This window comes from Hyperoodon ampullatus, assembly GCF_949752795.1.
Source record: "Hyperoodon ampullatus genome assembly, chromosome: 5".
Lineage (NCBI taxonomy): Eukaryota > Metazoa > Chordata > Mammalia > Artiodactyla > Ziphiidae > Hyperoodon > Hyperoodon ampullatus.
Genome location: NC_136918.1, coordinates 139,830,440 through 139,852,028, shown reverse-complemented (window position 1 = coordinate 139,852,028; position 21,589 = coordinate 139,830,440).

The following is a 21,589-nucleotide window of genomic DNA, read 5'->3' as shown; positions in this document are numbered from 1 at the left end:
TTTCACAATCTGTTCCGTCTTGAAAACATTGAGTTAGGATATCATTGGGACGTGGTATTTGATCTACCTATTTGGTTTTTTTTTGGTCACAGATTCGCCTAACATTTCCCAAATAGACTCCTCTGATGCAGCTTTACATGGACGTCTTGACAATTTTATGTTTTTGCTTTTAGTTTTTGCAACCCAAGTCCCTCTTCACTAGAAGTCTTCAAAAACATTCATTTTATATATGAAATATTGAACATGTGCTTCTGTTGCTTTTCAATGAATGCTGTTTCTTGCAAATACTTTTTTTTTTTGTTTTGAGCTTTAAAAAATGTTTTGAATGTAAAATGCTGCTTAAGTTTTGATAGTTTCATTGTTTCGTTTGCCAGCGCATCTTTCCAAATGACATACAGTGTTTCTGGCGCTTCTTCTTGCCGACTATGGCTATGTAGCTGAATTTGGTTGTTCTGTGAGGGGTCCTACCATTGTCACAAAGCTGGCCAGTGATGCAGCTGAGAGTCAAACCCAGGTTGTTTCACGAGGATGGAGGGAGACAGGTGCTCTAGAAGGACCCATGGAAATGCGGTTTCACCAAGCCTGTCCGGGGGTCTAGGGTGGCTTCTCAGAAGAGCCAGTGCGTGCACTGGGTCTAAAGGCAAACAAACACAAGTTAGCTGGATTGAGTAGGGAGGAAGTTTCCAGGAGGCATATGCAAAAGCATGACACTTAGTCGTTCTTACGCATTCTGGTGACAGTCAGTGGTTCCCCGAGACCAGACCATAGGATGGCCAGTGAGGAATGTCCAGAGGTGACCCAGAAGGTAGGAGTGAGGACATCTAAGTCCCATGGTTGGCTCAGCTCAGAGCTTTACCCTAAGGCTTCAAATGCAGCCTGAAGGATGAAGAAAGCTGAGATTATTTAATAAGTAGTTTCTCTCTTCAGAATGAAAGGCATCTCAAGAATGTTTTTATTTGCTCTGTGATGACAACAACTCTGAGAGCTTTAAAACTTCTTTTGTAAAAAATTTGCTAGGGAAGAAATGGCTCACTTGAATTATGTTTTAGTGAAGATAGAGCCAGGATGTCCTTTAAGAAATCTAATGACTGAATGTTACGAATTGCCTTGTTTCTTTATGGAAGGTTTCTTGTGTGTCACAGGCAAGGGGCCCAAATGCATAGATTCATTTCAAGTTCAATTCCTCCCAGGTAGGTGATCATCTATGCCTTTGTCAGAGGTATGCTGTCCGTGCAGAGCAACACATGTGCTTCATTTCTTTAGGGAGCAACACATCTGAGTCTAGGACTTTCATTTTCTGCTACAATGATGTGTAAAACAAGCTAACACGTGTAAAAGCTCTGTTGCACTGTGATACTGCCAAACGTGCTATTATAGTTCAGGTGACAAAACCCCCAGACACTACCCGACAGGTGAAGAGATAAATGAAATCATATTTTGAGCATGACAAACATTTCAGAGATAATGTATGAAGATCTTACATTCGGCTGGTCTTCTCTAAGTTTGAATCTAATCTGTGCTGCAAGAAAAATGAATCAGTGTTTTCATTTGCTTTCTGTTTACTTCATGCAAACTGTGTGTGCGTGTGTGTGCGTGTGTGTGTGTGTGTGTGTGTGTTAGCTATTTGATATTGAAAGAGACCTAAGAGACCTTTCATTCAGGAATGGCAGAGTCTCATTTTCCTAGATGTCAGCCAGCCTTCAATCTCCTCCATTGATTTGGCTGAGAATGCAAGGAGGAATGCTCTTTGGTGAGTTGTATTGACCTGTGGAGAGTGAAGAGCCCAGATTATGGTCAAAATGAGGGCATATCCAGTGCCCCTCCTGAATGGAAGGCTCGTGACAGGTTGTGTCCTGGCACAGTGGATGGCGACACCTGAGGTGGTAGTGACTTCAGGGTGTGCCCACCCTTCCTCCCTGTGGCTTGGCATACCTGGGGCTGCCCCTGAACAGTGTGGGCATGACCCAGAGTCCCACAGGTGCTGAGTCAGGCTGCATTACAGAGCAGTCGCTTGCTTGTTTACCCAGTGGTTCAAGGCAGTCTCTGCCCTCTGTCAATTTCCCAGTCTTTTGCACTCAGTGAGTAGACTGGATGTCAACCCACTAAGGCCAAGATTGTCTTGTGTTCGTCTTTGTACATAAGCAACTCTGCTGGCTCATACATCTTGTAGTTGTTTGTTGAAATGAGTTACCACAATGGCTCATATCAGAACCTTTCTTCAGGGCAGGTTTTCCCTGTGGGAAAGGCACTGGTGGGGAGTCGGGTGGAGAGCACCTAAGGGAAGTCTGGAAGTTCTGATGGTAAACGTGGACCATTTCATCGTCTGGCCTTGGGCTGACCTTGCACAGCCGCCTGGATCACTCTCAGGCTTGATGCCCTGACATCTTTGAAGTAGACTTACTCTGCGTTTTGGGAAGTATCTACTGGAGATGATAATTTTCATTTATGTATTAGTTAGCTTTTGCTGCAGTAACAAACAGTCCTAAAACTCTCGGTGGCTTATAACAACAGATATTTATTTCTTACTTGGAAGACTACAGGTGAGATGTGGCTCTGTGGGGCTCCTTTCTGGGTCCCGGGTGGCCGGGGCAGAAACTGACGGGTGAGCAGAGTCCTGTGATTCCTCTTGGAGTTGCCTCCTGGAATGGGTACACTTTCACGTTTGCCTACGTTTATTGGTCAGAACCAAGTGCATGGGCAAGACCAAAGTTAATGGGGAGGTGAGTGCCCTGTGCCCACAGGAAGGCCAGGGCAAGTCACAGACAGCGAGTGGGGCTGCATTATTCTCTTACAGGAGGGACAGGGCTATGGGTTGGAACAATAATCCACAGTAATCTGCCATAATTCCTTTTTCACAGAAGGGGTTAGTCTGTTACCCTCTGAGTGACCTCATTTAGTCCCCCTGGCTTCCAACACCACCCATGGGCCGGTGACTCCCAAACTTCTCCATCCCTGATGGTCCCGCCACACTCAAGTTCCTATATTCAACTGTTGACTTGACATCTTACTTGGATGCCTAATGGGCATCTTTAAAATCGTTCCTCCAGTAGTCTGTGCTCTTTTAATAAATGGTGAAAACCCTTGGCATCATTCTCAGCTCCTTCCCCGGAGACCAGGGGTGAAGTGTGCTAGATTATGGCTAAGGCCCTTCTAACTCAACAAGTCTGTGTGTCCGTGAGTGTGGGTAAGTGGCTTCCAAAGAGATTCCACTTTCCAGGCTCTTCAGACCAAATTTACCAGCCTGCCGCTCCCCACCTGATGACCCCTGACCACATCTGCAAAGGGAAGCTCGATTTAGCTCTGGACTGGTGGGCAGAAAGGCCTGTCCTTGGATACTAGTGAATGGTGGTACCCACATTCAAATCCATATCTTTCTGCCTCCTAAATCCATGCTTTTTCTGGCACACCAAGGTCGTGATAAAGTCAGCTGCTGTGGCATCCTTAAAATCTTAGTGATGGCTCAGATTTTAATGGCTCAGAATCCCCATTTTTTAATTTATTGAAAAAAATGTATTCCTTATGCATGAGACAACGTAAGCTGTATTTTAAAATAAATAGAACCAGTGTTCTCTTTCATTGGTCATTTTCAAACTACAGTATTGTTCCTTCCTAAGCAGACAAGCTGGCTGCAGGGCTGCATAACACACTGGGGATTTTGTAGCTAGAAGCCAAAGGTTCGTTTTGGCTATTACACATGGGCAGGAGAGTTGACTTGGCATTGTTCTTAGCCCTTGGACTAATGAACTAGAACAAAAGAACAAGTCATAGCTTTTCCACTGCTCAACCTGTCCAACCCCGAAACCAAACCAAACCCGCAACTGACCACATAAAACCTGACCAGATCAAACAGCCAAATAGCAGAAGATCCTTGCTGAAGACACCAGATCATGTGGAAGGAATATAATCCTGATTTATGGAGTCTCTTTATCTAACGCTTAAAATACTGATTTACAGAGGGAACCCAGCCCAGATATCTCAACAGAATGCAGCACTTCTGCTTGGCTGGCGTTCTGTGGATCGTCAATGGTCTCTTCACCCTATATTTTCCCATTCAAGTGTGTAAAGATTTTTGAGTTGAAATAACACTAAGCACATTCAAAAATCATCCAAACTTTATCAGATATCTCCTTTCCTTTTGGGATAGATTCAGGCAATTAGACCATAACCTACATATTTTTCTTCCTCTTGTGTTTTTGTTGGTATTTTCATAATAGCTGTGATGAATTATGTCCCAGGATACAATGAACGCTCATGGTACTGGAAAGCGATGGCAGTGATGCTACGTGAAGCCAGCATACCATAAATTTACGGATACAAGAGTGCACTGAGATGGGGCAATGGCTTGACTAGCTAATTTATGAAGCCATAAGGCTGGTAATAAATTCTGGCTCTATAAACTGTGTCAGGCGATGTAGACTGAAATATAGTAGATTTACCTAGTACATTGTGCAGGGCCTCCTGAGCTGTCCCCATTAGTTAGACTCTCAGAAACGTGATGCTCTGAGGTATGCTAGGAGATCCCGTGTGCCATTTTGTTTCTCTCCAGGTAAGACTGAGGGCCACGGTGTTAATGAACTGTGAGGCCAGGGGGTGAGGTAAGCTGGGATTGCAGTGAGATTAAGTGGGAGAGAGAGGAAAAAGGGAAGAAGGAAGAAAAAGGGGGAGAGGGAGAAGGAGGAAATGTCACGTCTTGAAGGAGACATTTAGAAGTGCCCAAGGCTCTTCTCTGGTTCTCTGGATGCCATGTCTGTGAGCCACGATACCAGACTCCATTGGCTTATGAAGCTGGAGTCCTTGAAATACTTTCAGCTTAGTATGTGGACTGCCTGGGGTATGAGGAAGGAACGGAGTCTACAGGTGGAGGCTGTCATTGGCGCCATCTTGGAGATGTCAGGAGATGGATGGCAGCAGAACCCAGTGAATTTGATTCGACTGGAAATACCTGGTGGACCCGATAGGCTTCCCACTTAACCCAGCTTCGCATGACCCTTTACAGTGACATCTCCTTAATGTCTTAGGTTCCTTTTCAGTTCCTTCCTTAGTCATTAACTTTGTTTCATTAAGTACTCGCTGAATTTTCAGAACTGGGTTCCAGTCTCCAGCACAGAGCCACTCACTTAGTGGTCCCCACATCCAGGGGGCTTAGATAATTTTATTCTCCTTTGATAGCTGGTGAAACTGAGGCACAGAGTTGTAACTTGACCAGTGTCACGCTGCTAGTGAGTGTTGGAGGGGAGCGTGAATGCACCTCAGCGGTCTGAGTCCTCATGTACTTTCTTCCCCGTCGCGGGGGGGATGCACTATTTTTTCAGTGCTGGCTCGTCCTGAATGTCCCCATGTCTTGGGGGAGGTGGGGCCATTACTGCTCTAGTGACAGAATAGCTGCACTGCCCAGAGGCCGTGGCCTTTTCTCTAGAGGAATTTTCTGAAGGGCTCACTATTATCTGTTTTATTAAATTATGAATTTTTAAAGTTTAAAAAAATTTTTCTTTCTTTCTTTTCCTTTTATTTTCCCCCAAGTGAGGGGATTTGATCATTCTTGCTATCCTTAAAGTTATGGCGATTTAAAATGTTACCAACCGGACTTCCCTGGTGGTGCAGTGGTTAAAAGTCCGCCTGCCGATGCAGGGGACACGGGTTCGTGCCCCGGTCCGGGAAGATCCCACATGCCTCAGAGCGGCTGGGCCCGTGAGCCATGGCCGCTGAGCCTGCGCGTCCGGAGCCTGTGCTCCACAGCGGGAGAGGCCACAACAGTGAGAGGCCCGCGTACCGCAAAAAAAAAAAAAAAAAGTTACCAACCAAGCTTCTTGCTTTTGGGGCTAAAGAATGTCTTTGAGATTCTACCTGATCTAAGTTGCTTTATGATGATCACTCTGTGTTACTTTCTCACTGTCCACTGTGATCTCTAAGGGGCCTGTATATAAATTTCTACCAATTTATATCCTGATGTTTGCTCTTTCCACTCCTGTCATCTCCTGAATGAATCTGTTTATTCTAAGCTGCTCTTTTGACCCTGGTTTTGCACAACCTGCAAGGCCACTTTTACTCCTCAAAGCATCTTACACGATGGGGTCTTACTCCAGGCTTGGCTCCTGACTTCTGTGGGGCCGGGAGCTGGGTTGCTGCAGGTGATTCTGCCAGTTTCCCACCTGTGGCTTTGCCTTGATTTTTCTATGTCGTCTTACTTTCTAATCTGACTGCTGATGGTCTGGAGGCCTCCATCCCCCTGTCCTCCCATGAAGCAGCAGAAGTTGCACCTGACACGCATGGCCTCATGCCCACTCCTCGTTCATCCCTTCAGCCGCTGCTCCAGGCTGCCCTGACTCCTGGGGGCTGCTCCAGGCTGACTTGGGGCCACTGGGTGCTCCCCCCTTTGCTTTCTGTCACCTGTGAGAGCATCCCTCTGGGGAAAATAGAGCCTTCCTTGCCTCTCTCCTCTGGAGACGGATTCTTCCCGGTGCTTCCTCAGCAGCAGACTCTCAACAAACCATTTAGGAAACAAACGACATTCAGTTTCAGTCTGAACACGCCGTATCAAGTGTTTTTGGTGAAATGGAAATAATACAGAAACTGATGGAAATCTCCATACCACTTCCATGAAATAGAAACGTTATCAGTGACTTGAGTCACTCTATGGAATAGAAATGAGTTTGGGACTTGCACTGTCTCCTATCCAGTGAATATTGTCATGAGCTGAAGAGGTGAAGAAGGAGGTGACGCAAACGGTGTGCCTCGCTACACTTACTTCTTCTTTAAAAAATCCATCAAGGCCATTTAAAATGAAGGCAGAGGGACGTTTTTCAGGACAACTCTAAGTTTATTAAATAAAATGTTCCCCTAAATGTTAGTGACGGCTGATGGTGCGTGGAGAGTTCCCTGTGCTGGGCACGTGGTCCGCCTGCCCTTTCCATTTGGTTTGGGGGAAGGCTGAACGTGGGCCTGTTTGCAGGATCCTCCTGGCAGGCTGTTCCAGATCTGCTGTGGTTGGAGAGATGGGCTGGAAAAGAGCACATGCTCTGTGCCTGAGGTGTGCTGGGCCCGTGTTTCCCCATGAACAGCTCTTTCCAGGGCAATTTTTCATTAAATCTCCTTAGTTAAGACATATTTATGGTACCACTGAGTCTTAGAATTGGAAGAACCTTGAAGCCATCTCTGCCAAAATCCATGAGGGAAAAATATGACACTTACCCAGACACAGCAGTGTTATTAAATGCGACTCTTATCCCCAGGTGGAGATCATTTGGGTTTGGGGAAGCAGAATGTGATGTGACTCCTTAGGCCTCTTTGCTAGAAATCCAGGCAGATAATTTGATGAGACGCTGTCTTTCTCAGTATATTCTATTGTATGGATGGACCTTGATTGGGAATCTTCAGGGCATTTCTTGGTTTTCCGAATCCTTTGGCTCCATATATAGGTTGATGTCCATGTAGATGGACAGAGGTGATGGGAAAGCGCTGTCCTTATTTGGTGTGCTCACAGCTGAGTGTGGGCCGCAACCCAAGCTCTTAAACATATCCCTTCCCTATTCTGATATTCATCAAAACATTGTTTTTCTGAGTCCCAGGTCAAATCTATGCCAGATGATTAAGAGATGAAAATAGCTGAGTGCCTGGAGAATCGTAATCAACCATCCATTCATTCACTTAATGTTTCTTAGTGCCCATGTGCCAGGTGTTATACCACACACTCGGGAACCCACAATGAACAACAGGAATCACTACGGGGCCGGACCAGTGCTGAGCTGCTGTCAGCTCTTACAGCTCATAGGAGCTGATAGTATAACTTATCTTGCCAAGTCTGCGTTCAGTGACATCACATTGATAGCTGGAAGCTGGCCCCAGTGAGAGTATTTGCACCATGGAAATTGGTAATGGCTACAAATTGGGGCTTTTTTCTCTAAGAAACAGGCAACACTCGTACCATCACTCCCCTGCCTCAAGCTTACATTCTGATAATCAACTATCGTGTATCATGAGTATTGTTACAGGTGGACCTCGTCGTCTTACTGCGCTTTGCTTTTTTATTGTGCTTCACAGATATGGGGTTCTTTTGCAAATTGAAGGTTTGTGGTAACCCTGCATCGAGCAAGTCTCTCAGGGCCATTTTTCCAACAGCATTTGTTCGCTTCATGTCTCTGTGTCACATTTTGGTAATTCTTGCAATATTTCAAACTTTCTTCTTTATTATGATATTTGTCACGGTGATCTGTGATCAGTGATGTTACCGTGACAATTGTTTTGGGGCGCCATGAACTGCACCCATATGAGACGGTGAATTTAATCGATAAATGTGTGTGTTCTGACTGCTCCACCAGTTTGCTGTTTCCCCATCTCTCTCCCTCTCCTCCAGACTCCCTTCTACCCTGAGACACAACAATATTGAAATTAGGCCACTTAATGACCCTACGATGGCTGCTAAGTGTTCCAGGGAAAGGAAGAGTCAATGGATGCGGCAACTTCATTGTTGTCTGATGATATGTAATTGGCTCAGCTACCCCTACCTTCCCAGCCACCACCCTCATCAGTCAGCAGCCACCAACACGGAGGCAAGGCCCTCCACCAGCAAAAAGTTGAAGGCTCGCTGAATGCTAAAAAATAGCATTTTTAGCAATAAAGTATTTTTTAATTAAGGCATGTACATTTTTTAAGCTATCATGCCATTGCATACTTACGAGACCACAGTATCCTGTAATCATAACTTTCATATACACTGAGAGACCAAAAATCCCATGTAACTCACTTTATTGTGGTGGCCACATCTCTGAGGTGTGCCTGTATTTAACATCATTGTTATTATTTATATAATAGAAGCCATTTATTTATCTGGCTCTCTGCATGCCAGTTGCTTTACCGACCTTGTCTCGATATCTTTACAACTACCTCTGAGATGGTTTCTATTGACCACAAAACTGAGGCTCGGGGAGGTTAGGAATTTAACTAACGTCGCACAAATCGTAAAGGTCGGAGCCAGAATCGGAATTGACCCTGACCTCAAAGCCCATGGAGCCCAGCATCGTGCTCTGCTACTTCCTTCCAGAAGACCTTTCCAAAGGACCACACAGGCATTTTAACAGGTGCCGTCCACATGTACAGTGGTTTCACTTCAAGGCGTAGGAACTGGGGGACCTTTAGGCCCCAAGTCAAGTCATTTTGGACATTTTATTCAGATAATCGTTTTACACAGCTAGATAATTCAGCACTTCTCAAATTTAAATTTACATCACCCGGCATTTTATCTACTGGTGAGGTAGCAGCGGGTTGTGTGGGTAACACTGGTATTGCCAGTTAAATTCTGCAAGCAGGCTATTTGCTTTAGGAAAGTGCAGAATTAACCAGGTATCTCGGATTTCATGGTGCCTCTCTGCTTCCCAATGGGGAGGAATGGAGCAACTTCAGGGCCATTGGTCACCCTCACTGTTTTACCAGGACAGCAGTCTGTCTGCTGGTGAGGAGGTTGGTGGGAATGGATCGAAGGAGACAGAGGGGAAAAAAGTGGCGCTGTCCCTCGCTTGTCCCCATAGTGAACAGTGAAGAACCCTGGTCTGCAGGTGTGTTGACTGCTGCTGTTTGCTGAAGTTGGAGCTCTAGGGACAGTGTATGAAAATAACGGACAGCCCACTGTAACAGGGAAGGGAGGGAAGTGGTGCTCTCCGTGAGGACGGTGTTTCGTTATCGTTGGAATGCGGTCATGTGTGCTTTAGTGACTGGGCTTCATGAATTCATCCAGCAGCTCTGATGACACTGTGATCGTCAAATTTTATACTGTGGTCACTTCTTAGAGAACACACATCAACAATAGACTAGAACGTAGCTGCTTGTTCTCATTTTTATTTTGGAAACTAAGTCTGACTAAAGGCTCGTGATTTCTTTTTTAAACTCATGGCAGTTTAGCATCTTGGACTCACTTGTGAGTTTACAGAACAGTCTTAAATAAGATGATCAATGTGTCCCCGGCTGCCCTGGGGTGGACACGTCCAGAGTCCCTGCTACACCGATCCAGTTGTATGCTTGAAATGCATTTGACAAGATGAATATTTTGTTATGCCAATAAGAACCAGCGAGCAAACTAAGATGAATTGGGACTTCGAGGGTTCTCCCTGTTCAGATTTGTACATCTTTTACAAACAGTTAACATGGTTTGCAAATATAATCTGCTGCTTAGAAATGTCAAAGCAAATAACTGTAATGGTACCTAGTTGCTGTGTTTTATGTCTTCATCTTTTTATTCATAAACAGTTAAATAATTCTCCAGTTGAAATGGAAGATGGAGGAAGGCAAGGGGACATTTCTAAAGGGAACATATAGGATTTAATATGTGCAAATGCTCTTGATGTAAAAGGAATCCTCCCATGACACATGATTTTAGCCTTGTGAAAAATAGACTATAAGGGAGGCACCATGTGTAATGATAGAAAAGGAAAAACATTTTATAACCAAATAAAATATCAAAGTTTTACTAATATGCTTTAATCAAAATGCTACTCCTATTATGTTATTTCTTTAAAAAAAAGGACGAAAAAGAGGGAAATCAATCCGAATCAATCACATTTTCAGGAAACTATTTTTGAGCAGAATTTTAAGGTCCCACTTAAGTAGTATTTTAAACTTTTCTAAACATTTTATGACCATGATTTTGTAAAGTGGAATTCTTCAAGCAGGACATGGCTGGACCCTCAGGACATTTTTGTATGTTTTTTACTTGGCTGGCGTTTGCTACAGTCTTGGAAATGTCACCCACATTCTTCCTCCTATTTACAAGCTAGAGTACGTATAACTTAATGACAAAACTCATTTAAAATATCTCCGACTAAATTTAGTTTATTTAAAAATCAAAGGCATTAACATTTTGACTCAGGAAAGAAGAATCACGCAGAACACCTTTTTTTCTTTCCTGCTTAGTGGGAGTTTCATAAACCAGAAAACAGAAGTACGGCCTTCCCTACGCTCCTATTTTGTCACAGACTCTCAGTGTAATTCAGTTCACAGAGATTTATTACTCATGACCTACATGCCAGGCCCTGCTCTGGGTGCTGAGGATACAAGTGAGAGCCGAGCAGACTAAGGGCCCTGCCCTTGGAGCATCCGTTCTCCTCGGGGAGACAGTCCAGAAAAAGAGATAAACAGCAAAAGGCCTGATGGGGTAGAAATTAGTGCTAAGAAGAAAAATAAAGCAGGGACAAGGGAATAGAGAATGTTGAGGGTCAGGGTTTTATAGTGACCAGTAATGGAAGGAGTGACATTTGAGTGAATGCCCTGCAGGAGGTGAGGGGCTGCCGTCAGCTAGCTGGGGAGGACTATTCCAGACAGAGGGGACAGCCGGTGCCTTCTGCGTTGAGAAGCAGCAAAGGGGCCAGTGTGAGAGGGGGACAGGGGGACTTGGGAGGAGTGGACACGAGGTCAGAGAAACCAGGGAGGGCCGAGGATGGAGGATGCTGACGGGCCACCGTGAGGACCTGGGTCTTCAGTTTTTAATCTGTGTGAGATGGGAGCCCAGCACTGAGGGTTTTGAGCAACGGGGGTGACATGATATCATGTATGTTTTTACAAGATCACGCTGGTTGCCGTGTGGACAGTAGTTTTTTGGTTCGAAGCAGAAAACACAGGAAGCTCTGGGAATAATCCGGATGAGACATGATAGTGGTTTGGCGCAGGGTGGTTTCCCTGGAGGTCTGGGGGTGGGTGTGTCACATTCTGGTTGTGGTCTGGGTGTGAGAGGAGGAGAGGAAGGGAGGGTGAAGCTGACATTTTGGGGTCTGAGCAGCTGGCACATCTGCGTCCCACCTTCCGCCGGCCGGTCTTGGTGGTTCTTGGGTGACAGGAGGTTTTGGTGGCCACACAGTGGGGAACAGTGCTGAGGGCTTTTTCTCCGAGCCATCTTTCTCGAAGCGTCTGTCCTCCTTCATGGGAAGCACTGTCTTCCTTTTTCAGCCTCTCCGTGGACTTCTCTTCCTGCTGGTCCCTGCTCTGTGTGCAGGACCAGGCGCTGGATGCAGAGAGGCTGCCCAGATGCACGGTGCTGTGTGGTCACAGGAAGGCGAGTATCATTCCTGAGGTTTCCTTTCCCACGCCGCAGAGCAGAATGATGGCTCAGATCAAAAGTTCATTGTCCGTGAGCGTGGTATGATTGCAATTCAATATCGCCCACTTCGGTCTGCATGCTGTGTTTTCATCGAAACTTCGAGGAATCCAGCCCCCTCCTGCTGGCACTCACGCTGACTGCGGGGACCGGGTTTAAGATGGGGAGGCTGGAAGGTGGAGATGTGGGTGGACGCTGACCAGGTTGACCTGTTATTACAGAAGAGAGGCTGAGGCCACGGATGGGCGGCTTTTGGGTGGTGACCTTTGCCGTTGCACAGAAGCAGGCGTGGCCTGGAGCTGCCAGGAACTTTGAAGGTGTGCCCTGCACCCCACCAGGATCTGAGCTTGGAGCCGATTTGTCAGAATCCAGCATGTTTAGGAAAACATTTCAGTTCTCGTTCCTTCCTGGGAAGCTTTGCTTTTGTGGGTAGGAGCAAGTGAAGCATTCGCTTGCTAATTACTTGCTGTGTGTTGGAATACTGATGGCCACACTTTCTGTGCTGAATCACAACCCGCTGTGATCTCGCACCTCCCTCCGTCCCTCATCGTGGCTTCTGGTCTATCCCGCGTGCAGGGCTCCAGCCAGAGCCATACTCAGAGAAGCAGAAGCTGCCTTAGAAACAGGCTTTGCGTGTTGGAGTGGCTTTTCTTCTTTAATGGTGTGTATTTGAAAGACACAAAGACCGGTCATAATGAAACAAACAAAATCCATGTACTCACTGACCCAGTTTAACATTTGCTAACACTTAGCTGTTATTTTCTTCAGATTCTTTTGAAAGAAATACTTCAAACAGTCAGTGATTCATTTACGTCCCTTCCCAGTCTCGGCTCTCCCGTCTCCATTCGGTGGCCAGAAACGGGTGTGTGTATTCTTCCCCTCACTCTGCACGTATGTGCCACGCATCTCACACACATTCACACACAGGCGCACACACGCGTATTCTGTAAATGCATTAAACATTTTTTACACAAATAGTGTTATTCCATACATATCTTCTGCAGTTTGCTTTTCCACTCAACTTTCTGTTTTAAGGTTTATCAATATTGGTATGTGTAGGTCTAGTTTATATACTGATTTTTCTGGTGGTTCAGTTCTAATTTTTTCATAGTTTTCTTTGACTCATAATTAGATTATTTTTTAGTTTAAATGTTTTTTTTGAGACGTCTTTTTGTTATTTCTAATCCTGTTTCATTGTAGTGAGAGAGTGTGGATATCCATTCTTTGGCATTTGTGGATTATTTCTTTGGGACCTACTACCTAGTCAATTTTTATAAATCCTCCACATGGGCATGAAAAGAGTGTAATTTTTCTACTTTGTGCAGGATCCTTTGAAAACCTGTTAGATCTAGCTGGATCGTTGTGTTTTTCAAATCTATCTGTAATAGGCACATTCAGCGATTTTTTTTTTTCAGCCTCTGTTTTTATCCTTGTGTAGATGAATCTCTTTCACAGCCCTTCTTGCTGACTCGCTGGTAGATTCAAACTTTCCAGGCTCCTTCAGCCATTTGTAAAAGTCTGGTCTAGACTAATTAAAAACTCTTACGTGATTTTACCACCCCCACCCCCGTCCACCCTAAACTGCCCTCCAAGGCATGAGGGACAGCCCACGGGGATATAGAGGGGGAGGTCTATTCCGTTATCTGTCCCCCACCTGGTTCTGGCTCCCCAGTGTATGGGTATAGGGGTGGGTATAAAGTGAAATGAGTTGTCTGGGTGCTTCTGTAGGAGAAGCTTGGCTGTCGCTGTGTGTCTCATACTGTCCTGCTGAGGCCCTCTGGGTGGCAGCCCATGTGTAAGGGTATCAGGGGGATCTATAAGGTTCCCTGGAGTGGGAGACCCCTTTTGGCCTGATTGCTTCCAGGGTCCCTCTGGGCAGGCAGCTCTTACTGATTCCCAAGCTCATGTCTGTATCAGCAAGAAGCTTCAAGACTCGCTGTCTCTTACAGCATCCATAGGAAGCATCCTGGACTGGCCCCATCCCCTACATAAACTGGTGAGGGACACTGCACCCACCTCTTAATAAGCACAAGCCCCTCAGGTCTCTCTTGTCCTCAGTTTTGGGTTTTAGCCACCAAATCTCAGGTGACAGCTAAAGTCTCACAAAACATCCTCTGAGATCCATCCATACTAGTTTTTTTGATATAGTAGTTTTGGAGAAGGTGACAGTTTCTCTCTATAACCTATAATAGATTTGTCTATTTCTCCTTATAATTCTGTTAATTTTTGCTTATCTATCAATATTTTGAGGCTCTTGTTAGGGGCATAGAGCTTCTGGATTTTTTATATCTTCTTGGTAAATCACCCCATTTTATCATGGAGCATTGCCCATCTTTATCCCTTTTGTCTCAAAATCTACCTTTTCCTGATATAAAATCGCTATTCCAGCTTTCTTTTTGTTAGCTGAAGTTTTTCTTGCTATATCAGGTATATCTTTTTCAACAAGTTTATGTTAAACTTTCCTGTTTACATTTTAAATTTATCTGTGGTAAACGGAATATAACTCGGATTTAAAAAAAAAAAACCCGAAGAGGATATTTATGTTTTGATAACTGAGTTTAATCGACAAAATATATATTTCCTTTTCTGACTTTATCAAATGTATTTATTCCTCCTCTCCCCACCTACTGTTTTTGGAATGTATACATTCTAATTTTAGTCAATTTGGGCTACTCCTACAATTTTACAGGTATTCCTTAGCTAACAGAGTCCAAAGTTAAATGGTATCTCTATCTTCTGTCTACAAAATACACATCTTCTGACTCCCATCTCTCATGTTATTGTCACCAAATACCTTAGTTCTATGCTGCTTTAAAATCCTTCTAAAATTGACCATTGTTGCCCTGCTTTTAATTGTATCGACATTTATCTGGATTTCTGAACTGCTAGCTAGTTTCTTTTGTGTGCCTTTGCTTCTTGAATTTAATTTTTTTCCCATTCTGGGCTTAATTTCCTTGTTACTAAAGACATACTTTGGTAGTTCTTTAATTAAAAGTCTATGAGTGGAAAATCTTTCGGTCTTTCCCTCAACATTTTCTCAGTTCCCCCTGGTTCTTGAATGATCATTTTGCCTGACAGTTGTTTAGGTTACCAGCACTTGGAAGATACAGTTTCATTGTGTTCTGGTATCTGTTCTTGCTGATGAGAAGTCTTATATCGATTCACACTGGCTCCTTTGTGGTTAATCTCTTTTCTGTTCTCTGGTCACTTTTAATATTTCCTCTTTGTCTTCCACATTTCATCATGCTACGACTAGATGTGCATTTAGTTGTATATATTTTGCACAGGACTTCTTTTTCTTTTTTCTTTTGAAGTCTCACTTATTTCCTCAAACCTCATTATGATTTCTTCCCAGTTATCTCTTTGGAATATTTTTTATCCCCCATTTTCACTGTTCACTCATCATGGAAATCCTGGTAGGCACTGGCCATTGCATCCTAGCCTCCACACTCCTTAATACCTCTCTCTGTCTCCCTCTCTCTTTTTCCTACTTTCTAGGTAGTTCACTAATTTTTCCATCATTTATGAAACACTGTTTTTTAAATGATCAATTAAATTTTTCATTTTTGGAAGTGTCTTCAGTTATTTCAGCTCTGCTTGTGATTGGTTTATACTGTCCTGCTTTTTTCATTATGGTTTTAGATACTTTTTGAAAAAGTTCTTTTAAATTTATTTTACAGATTTTTTTTTTGGTTTGATCTTTTATCCACAGTTTTTGGGGTGTTGTTCTTCCTTCTTTTTGCATATCTACATCAACTAAAATCTATTCATTTTAGTTTTTTCATCATGTACTTTGTAATATTTTCTTGTGAGCTCATCATCAATGGGAATTAATTTTTCTTTGTAAGTTTACTGTAACCTAAGATGTGAAAGTGTCCCTACAGAGTAGGTTTTCTGTTTGCTCCTGCCAGAGTCCTAGGGGTTTTGATGGTTATGGATCAGTTATCTATCTATCTAATCTAGCTGTGCTAATATACTCTATACAGATAACAGAAATGTGGTTTTGATTTCTCACAGATAACTTTTTCTTTTTTTTCCCTCTGCACAAGTCCTTGGGCACTTAGCAAGCTTTCTTGCTAGGAAGAGTCCCAATTCTAGTTCTCCTGCTTCCCCTGAATCATAAGCCATGTTTTGTCCCTGTTTGAGCCTTAGAATCTACCCCGCACCTCCCACCAATTTCTTAGGACCTATATTTGTGGCTGAAATTCCTATGGGTTTTTGTGATCAGCTAGTACTTACCACTCTTGCTTTATTTTTTCTCTTTCATTCTGGAGCTTGTGGATTTCTCTTTCTTTCTTTTGCTCTTGGGTATTATACAGACTCTTTTTCTGAGTGGTGGGTATCGGTGGTTATTTGTTCTATAGTATTTCACTGTGTTTGTAGTGGGAATAGGGCCTTGACTGTGTCAGATGAGTCTGACATGTGGTGACCTAGGGTAGCATTTTAGGGAGAATATTTACTGTACTTCTAGTTAAGCCCAGAGGCAGAATGGGTATTCAGTAAGAGAAATCATTTTTTTTTAAACTCGTTGGATGACAGTGGCTACTGTACCACTCAAAGATGATTCGCTTTAAATCATGTTTATTTAAAAAATTAATTAATTAATTTTATTATTTTGTTTGGCTGTGCTGGGTCTTCGTTTCTGTGCGAGGGCTTTCTCTAGTTGCGGCAAGTGGGGGCCACTCTTCATCGCGGTGCGCAGGCCTCTCCTTTTGCGGAGCACAGGCTCCAGACGCACAGGCTCAGTAGTTGTGGCTCATGGGCCTAGTTGCTCTGTGGCATGTGGGATCTTTCCAGACCAGGACTCGAACCCATGTCCCCTGAATTGGCGGGCAGATTCTCAACCACTGTGCCACCGGGGAAGCCCAGATGATTTGCTTTATATAATTTTCTATTATTGGTACTGAAAGCATTGGGATAGTATAGATAACTTCTTAATGGTTTAAACAGTGGAAAGAAGTGGGGAGGAAGAACATAAAAGTCATACCATTCATCTGGTAGGAAAAACTGAGAATTCAGCAAGAAAGTAAACCTTCAACTATGGGAAAGAGGAAGTTGGAGGGGAGGACAAATAGAGAAAATGATTTCATCTGTTAAGCACTGATGTATTATTATTATTAGAATATTTAACATGAGATCTACCATCTTAGTAACTTTTTAAGTGTAGGGTATGTTATTGTTAACTATAGGTGCAATGCAAAGATTGTTTTAAGGAGAACCAAAGCGGAACCTTCAGTTAGAATTGGGAAAGAAAAGAAGGAAGATGTACACTTTCTAGTTAACATTTCAGACTCCCAGTAGGAGAGCAAATGGATTTTGAATCTTGTAGTGGCCCGAGGCTAATAGAACTTTTATGAAGATTTTAAAATCGCTCCTATTCAAGCTGACCCTATCAGAGAAGAGTCTTTGAATATGGCCTAGACAGTTCTGTAGGACCCAAAATGGACATGAAGACTGGATTAGTCCTTAGATAATGTCCAATAAATAATACTCATAATGTATAAATTATAAAAGTGACAAAAGAACTAACATTTATGTCAATATTTTTGGGAAGACACACTCCAGTGGCTACAGAGAGAATTGTGTATGCTTCAGTCGACAGTATGTACTCACTCGAAACTTCTTTTAATTTAAAAGATAATTCTATAGGAATTCTATTCTATTAGAATAGATAATTCTATTAAAAAGAAATTTAAAAAATTTTTACATTGTCCCAATTATTTGGGACCATTCTTTTGCAACTATTTTCATTTTGCATTTTATATCACATTTGTGTGTTCTCTTTCCTGGCCGTAATCATACCATATATAATATTTTGCATTTTCTTCTATTTATTATGGTAAATGTTTTCAGGTATCTAATTAAACTCTCATAATTTTGCAGACATTTTAGATGGAGGCTTGTGATTAAGACGTGGGACTAGTAAAATAAAAAGAAAGGGAATCAGGATTTCCAATTTGTTTTGTTAAATAAGGACATTAAAATAAAAAAACAAGAAGAAAGAAAGGAACAAACAAAACCTATTCTGTAATTTCACAGCATTTCCACAAATAAAGGACATTTTAACATAAAAAAAAAGGATATAATCTCAAAAGAAAGGAAAATGCCTTTAATTTAGCCTTTTGAGTAAAGTCACTCTTCTTCCGCTTCTCCCCCTATTTCTCCAAGGATGGTTGAAAACCTCATCAGGGAACTTTCCTGATCCAAAAACTGGGTCAAGGATTCCCTGGACCTGGGTGACGTCTGAAGGAACATCTTCATGTCTGAGTTTCTGACTTTGCTTGCAAAATAGCTGGTTAATGTAAAACCAGTGAAAAAGCTGGGTGTTTCAAATGGCGGACCCCAAATCCACCACTTCCCACACAGGTGGAGCTTCCCCCAAAGTCCCAGAACAAGGAACCACAAAGGATGGCTCGTCAGTTTTAATACAATTTTGTCTGAAAATCTTGAAAAATGTTCAATTAAGGCCTATTGCTGGAGACCTTGCAAAATTATATGCAATTTTGTTGAAAAAGGATCTGATTTGGACACATTTCAGATCTTTTCCTGTGGCAGAGCTACCCTCTCATAGACAAGTTCTTTAGGTGATAAGGATATAAATGAAAAGTGCAACACTTTTGAACTGGCTCAGTTTGACATTGGGGCATGCTCCTGGTGCCCTGGACCGGACAGGTTCTCCATGTCACCTTGCCTGTGCTCCTGCCTGAAAAAAGTCTGAGCTCCCCCTGCCTCGACAGCACAGCTGGGCTCCTGCCCCGACCATGGCCAAGCTCACCAGTTCTCAGCAGAGACAGAAAGCCCTTCAGTACCTTTTTTGATGTGGTTTATCTTTCACTTCTCAGGAGGAAATTCCACCCAACTGGATCATAATTTTTTGAGGACTTTCACCAGATCTTAGAGTTTCAGGAATGAAAGGCTCATGTGTTTTATTCAGGAAACTTCCAGCTGCTGAAAGGACTTGAACGTTAAGCATCAAATCAGTGTGAGGTGTTCAAAGATATTCTTCAAAAGGGCTTGAGAGAAAAAAGAAGAGAAAAAGGGGAAGCCCATACATCAGTGTGTTATTAAGCATTATTTTCAGTGCTGTTGCTCTGTATTGCTAGTTACAAAACACAGAAGCATTTTTAATGATAATTTTGTATAATATATGAGAATTTAATGAAACATTTTAATGATAAGGGTGGATTTAAATTGCTGTAAATATATCAGTTTGCTGCTTTTTCACTCCTCACCACCTCTCCTCCCCATTTAAAGTCAATATTTATCAAAAATCGTTTCATTTTCGAACGCCTGATGTTTGCACAGCTGTTTTGGTTTCTTTTTTTCAAAGTTCCTACATTTGCAATGAAAGTGTCAAAAGTTAAAGGCCGAAATTAAATCAAGAAGTAGGAGGTTTATGCCAAGTGCGAATAACAGGATGCAACGCAGTCAGAAAGACAATGGAAGTGGCTCTGAGGACCTTCAAAGTCTTCCCAAGTTCAAAACGCTTTTCGTAAAATAACTTCCTTTTCAAAAAGTGTTTGGTAAGCTTTGACTTCTTCTCATTTTAATTTTTTTATGCCTATGAATTTATTTTAAAGTTGCTTCTATTATTATTCTAGGAGAAAACTGTTATCCTCTCTCCTTAAAGTGGTGACTGGAAATGCTCGCAGAAATAGGAGGGTCAGTAAAAGTAGAAATAGGAGTAAAATGCTCATGGGAGCAAGTGAAGGGGATGAGAAACTCAGGGAGTCAGGTCATCTAAGAATTAAAATGCGAGAAATTCCTCTGGTATGGGGACAATGTTTAGTCGTGATTCTAACCGCCCCCCGCCATGCCCATAACCATCCTGAATTCTTTGGTTAGCCTTTGGCAATTAAAACTGAAAATATTGATATCAGTATCTAACTGTCCATCATCTGTGTCTATCTATCCATCTGTCTATCACCTGTCATCCTTCTGTCTATCTATCTATGTATCTACCTATCATCTATCTCTCTGATTTTCTCCAATTGAGCATGTCTAGTACAATAATATGGGATTGGATTGCTTCATAAATTAACTTCAAGATTTGCCTTGATTTCCTTTGAGCTTTACCAAACTTTGTATATCTTTCGAGACCGTGGTATCCTCGCAGTTGAGCCTTCCCCTCACTCACGTTATTTAAACATTAGGTTGGATTTCTGCCTCATATGGCTGTTGTGTTTTAGGCTATGTCATCCAAATTGGTGGGAGCAGGGAGTGGCGGGTGGAGGTCCTGGGACCAATTCTGGAACCCAGTGATTCTCTGAATTATGTGAAATCCATCAGTTCCAACAATACAAGCTGATGAACCCTGTGTCCTGTAGGTAGAGGTGATGTTTCTGGTTGTCTCTTGGTTCCCTGTAAACCTGACTGCTGTAACCAGAGATGGAAGAAACTAATAGTGACAACATGGGCGTCTCAGAGCCAAGGATTTCCAAGTGGGGCTAGACACAGGGACAGGCTGGAATCGCAGGGCTGCCTTTCATTTTCCGTGAGCTCTGTCAGAGTTTAGGAATTGCCTGAAATCTCCAATTGATGTCTTGTTGGCTCACCTATAGAAGATACTCAATATTAGTTACTGGTTGTCTAAAAAAATTAAAACATAAACAGAGAAACAAAAACCTCTTGGCAAATGTCAGCCGGAAGTGTCTCTTAATTGTTTAATTCTGCATTCTACTGGTGCTGTGATTTCATCCTTATTAAGATTTCGTACTGTTGCATTTCTTGGTCAAATAAAGTGGAGCTTCTCCTCCCTGCTCTTCACTCCCTCTTCACTCCTCTCAAGAGCAGGGAGGGGTGGTTGATAGGATTGATGACGTCCTGAGACAGGCTGCCACCTAGGGTGGCATCACTCCAGTGTCCCCTTTGGACCCTTTCATCGCACCCTGGGAGGGCTGCCTTCTGTGGGGCAGGGGAGGGGGTCCTCTGTGACACTGCACTGGAGCTGTTCTGTGTCCTGTGCTTCGGGGGACATTTTCTTTCTCACCCACCTTTCCCGCAGGCAATATATGAACCCAACTGGGAGCTTTCTTTTTTAATTAATTCATTAATTTTTTGTTTGTTTTTCTTGGAAGCGTTCTCTTTTTTAAATTGAAGTATAGTTGAGTTACAGTGTTTCAGGTGTATAGCAAAGTGATTCATATATATATTCTTTTTCATATTCAATTCCATTATAGGTTATTGCAAGACATTGAATATAGTTCCCTGCGCTATACAGTAGGGCCTTGTTGTTTATCTGTTTGATATACAGTAGTGTGTATCCATTAATCACAAATCCCCAGTTTATCCTCACACACCCTTTCCCCTTTGGTAACCATAAGTTTGTTTTCTGTGCCTGTGAATCTGTTTCTGTTTTGTAAATAAGTTCATTTATATCCTTTTTTATAGACTCCACATACAAGTGATATCATACGGTATTTATGTTTCTCTAGACGTTAGAGTCTGTATATCGGGACATTTCTTCCAGCCGCTGGCCTACAGGCAGGTGCTTCTGATTGTGATGTTGTCAGA